At 54.7% G+C, this 4,064-nt stretch overlaps 1 pseudogene; it reads left to right on the top strand.

Annotated features, from left to right (window-relative positions):
* LOC102498480 (SWI/SNF-related matrix-associated actin-dependent regulator of chromatin subfamily E member 1-like) overlaps positions 1-3,595 on the top strand; it is an 11,347-nt pseudogene extending 7,752 nt beyond the window's left edge.
* The last annotated feature ends 469 nt before the right edge of the window (positions 3,596-4,064 follow it).

The raw sequence follows: 4,064 nt of genomic DNA on the forward strand, positions 1-4,064 counted from the left end.
TCTGGCTGGCGAGCGTACGCGCCCTATAGCAGAAACCTCTCCAAAAAAAAAAAAAAGAATTGCTATTAATTTCAGGTTTTGCAGGTGGCATGGTGGTTATAAGGTGCTGGACATTCCCACATGGTCAACTGTGGTTCGAGTCCCGAACCAAGTGACTTGCTTTCTCACTATCCCTCTCCCTCTCTCTCTCTCTCTCTCTGTCTCACTCTGGTCAAAAAAAAAAAAATGACTACAAAATAATTTAACAAAAAAAGAAAAAAGAATTGCTATTGATGTCAACCTAAAGAGGTACACTGAGTTGAAGCACGAAAAGCAAAGACAGGGCGGGTTCCGCCCCCGCTCGTCAGGGGAGGCAGGCGCCAACTTCCGGCAGAGCTGTAGCCACGGCCTCCGCGCGGACATCAGGCTCGGTTCCTGCTTGGATTTCCTTTGGGCAACGCGGTTGGAATGCATCTGACTCAGAACTGCGCCGTCCCTACCCCGGGTAAAAAGCTTGAAGAAAGGAAGAAGGACTTGGATGCCAAGAAGAAACCCCTTAGTTCAAGAGGCCGACCCCAGCGCTCCCTCTGGGTACACTGAATCTACTACTCTTGACGCGCCTTTCCCATCCAAACCAAAGCTTTCCTGTTTTCTTTTTTTTCTCTTTTTAGATGTTTTTGCTATAGGGCGCCTGCACTCGCCAGACAGACAGAGACAGAGAGACAGAAAGCGAGAAATCACCCCCCGGGGGGGATGGCCACACCGCAATCCTTTCTCCTCCATTCTCCTCTAGGGATCTTGGGCACACACGCACACACGCCCGGCATGAGTTGAAGCCACTGGGCCCAGGACTTGAACCGCGGTCGACTACATGGGAGTCCAGCGACATAGCCATTACGCTAACTGCTGGTCTCCAAAGCTTTCGTTTTCACCTCCAGGGGCAATGATTTCCTTCTTTGCTAGACTCTGTATTGTCTCAAAGCAAAAATGGGGCCACAGTTAAGAACTATTCGTATCATTTCCCACACCCTCACTTCTTTCTGTATTCTCTTTCCAGTGCCTTGGGAGGTTCTGAGACTGGAACTACAGTGCTAGAGTAGTAAGTAAGCCCTTTCATTGGTAATCTCGCCCTTCTTCTTTAGGATTTCTATCTTTTGTTAAAAGAAAAAGTGGTTTTAGTTTAGTTGTGTGTGTGTGTGTGTGTGTGTGTGTGTGCAGCCAATCAGCTACAAGTAATGCTGATTCCATAGTTAGCAGTGATAAGTGGGTGCTTGTTAAACATTGGGCACTAAATGATGTCATTTCAGAGTAATTAAACTTAAGATCCAGGAACCAGCAGTTGGTGGAACGGCTATGTAACCATTACGCCAGCTGCTGGTGCTGATGGACCCCGGTCCTCTGGCAGCACCTCTCATGGTCCTGTCAAAGTCAGAGCGACCAGGGAACCAGCAGTTAGCGTAATGGCTATGTTGCTGGACTCCCACGTAGTCGACCGCGGTTCACGACCCGGACCCGGTGGCTTAAAACTCACGCCGGGTGCGTGTGCGTGCGTACCCAAGATCCTGAGAGGAGAATGGAGGAGAAGGGATTGCGGCGTGACCATCCGCCCTGGGGGGTGATTTCTCACTTTCTGTCTCTATGTCTCTCTCTGTCTGTCTGGCGAGCGCACACGCCCTATAGCAAAAACCTCTCAAAAAAAAAAAAAAGTCAGAGCCACCTGAGGTCCCGTATTCAGAAGGAAAGCCAGTGACTCCCCATGAGCCCCCTCACGTTCGGGGCACCCACTCTCACCCTCTTCAGCACCCTCCATGGCCGAGGGTATCAGAGGTCACCCAGCCTGGCCTTGGCAGGTGGGAAACCGCCTCGGCTCCTGCACCTCGGATGACAGCTCCCAGCTGACAGTGGTGGCTCCGATCGGCAGGGCTAGGCTAGATGGGGGGACAGAGCCAGAACAGGCACCTGCAAATGCACACCTTCCCATGACAAGTGACCCTCCTTGCTGGTCTTACTTGGCTTTCATGGACCAGGCTGTCCAAGCAGAGATGTCTCACTGGGTGCAGTGCGTAAGAATCAAGGACTTCCTGTTGGAAGAGAGAGAAAGCATGAACCACACACAGGCCTAAGGCCCCGAGGTCTAACCAAGGCCGCAGGAAGAGCCTCTGATCCTACCAGCCAAACGCTCAAGCTCGCCCTCAAAAACCCTTCCTATGGGCCACCAGGTGACATGGTGGTGACTACGCTAGACTCCCGCATGGCCGATTGTGGTTTGAGTCCCGGACCTGGTGGTTTGAAAATCACACCAGGGGGCGAGCAGTTAGTGTAATGGCTATGTTGCTAGACTCCCATGTAGTTGACTGCAGTTCGAGTCCTGGACCTGGTGGCTTAACCTAATGCTGGGCTCGTATGTGTGCATGCCCAAGATCCCAAGAGGAGAATGGAGGAGAGGAGATTGTGGCGTGGCCAACCCCCGGGAGGGCGTGATTTCTCACTTTCTGTCTCTCTATGTCTTTCTGGTGAGCACACGCACCCTATAGCAAAAACCTAAAAAAAAAAAAAAATTAGTATTTAAAAATTTGCCATAGGGCACATGTACTCACCAGGGAGAGAGAAAGAGAGAGAGAGAGAGAGAGAGAGCAGCACAACACCGGATCTAGAACTCACATCGCGGAGGTCCATGGGGAGTGCAGCACCTGAACGACCACTTGCCGGCCTCGTCCTGGCACTTCCTTACGCACCGCTGGGTGCCCGTCTCAGTCGGAGTACCCAAGCTAGTGTTCAGCGCCCACACTGTGCAGAGGTGGGCGAGGGCGGTGGCTGCGTTTTGGAAGGGGACGAGAAGGAAGTCCTGGCGGCAGATTTACTCACTCTTTGCAGAGCTAGGCCTGACTGCGGCCGAATCCCGGGGGAGTCCCTGGGCTCCTGCTGCTTGTGTGGGGGCTTTGTCGCCACCTCCTATAGCTCTGGGGACAGGGTTGGTCCTCTCCGCCTCAGCCAGGCCCTGCAGCCCCCACTCTGAGAGCCAGAGCTCGTGCAAGGCCGGACTGTTGGGCCACAGCCTCCTCCTTTCACTCTTCCAGCCTCCCTGGCACCATGGAGCCCGAAAACACTTGTGCCCAGGGAGTCTACACCCATGGGCATCGTCCAGGACCTTCAGAACTGATGACCCCCTGCGCCCCTCGCTGGCACCTCCTAACCCTTCCAGCTAGGTCTTCTGACTTTGCCTCCTCCCGGGGCCACTCCGCAGACCACAGAGCCCTCGGCACGCCTGGACCTGCGGCGCCAAGACCCACCTGACGCCTGAGCCTGTCCTCGACGGCGTTGACCTCCGCACCTCCGAGGCTGGTCCCACGTCCCCCACCCCATGCCGAGTAAACATGGCTTCCCAATACTTTATGTGTTCAATAAACACTTGGCGTTCATCGGCCTTCCGTATTACAAGCTGTGCCCTTGAATAAAACCTTAAAGCGAGTGGCTTCACGTAAGCGCTTAGGTGAGAAATGTGACTTTATTTGGGAAACAGCACAGTGGTCGAAAGGGCGCGCCGTTGAATGATCACAGCTTCTGCAACGGCGTCCGCAACTCCCGGGAACTGGAGCAATCGCAAGGTGGACAATGACTGTCCTTTCTGAACAGGTGCGCAGGCCGTAGTGAAGAAGTCGTCCGATTTCTGTGAGTTTCTCCTGGGCCACTTCCTGCCTCCGTGAGAAGAGACTCCGATCAGCCACACTCGGGTTCCTCTGGACGTCCCTCAGTGGGTCTCCGGGGTGGAGGCTGCTGCACTCACCCGCCTCCTGCAGCAGGGGCACGTGGGGGACCTCTTCAGCCAGGCGTCGATGCAGCCCAGGTGGTAGAAGTGCTGACAGGGCAGACGGCAGTTAAGGTCTCCAGGAACGAACTCCTCACAGCAGATCACGCACTCCGGGGCCTCTTCCTCTGACCCGGCTCTGCCAAGGGCGTAGATTTCTCTGGGCAGTCGCTCCGTCAGGCTCCTCCTTCGGGGCAAGAGCTGTGTGACTAGGAGACGCCAGCTACGGGTGTGTTGAGATGGTGGGACTGCTGCTTGCTCTGGCCCTGTCCCCTCCAAC

Source organism: Tupaia chinensis, unplaced genomic scaffold (genome assembly GCF_000334495.1).
Source record: "Tupaia chinensis unplaced genomic scaffold, TupChi_1.0 Scaffold000287_1, whole genome shotgun sequence".
In the NCBI taxonomy this organism is placed as follows: domain Eukaryota; kingdom Metazoa; phylum Chordata; class Mammalia; order Scandentia; family Tupaiidae; genus Tupaia; species Tupaia belangeri.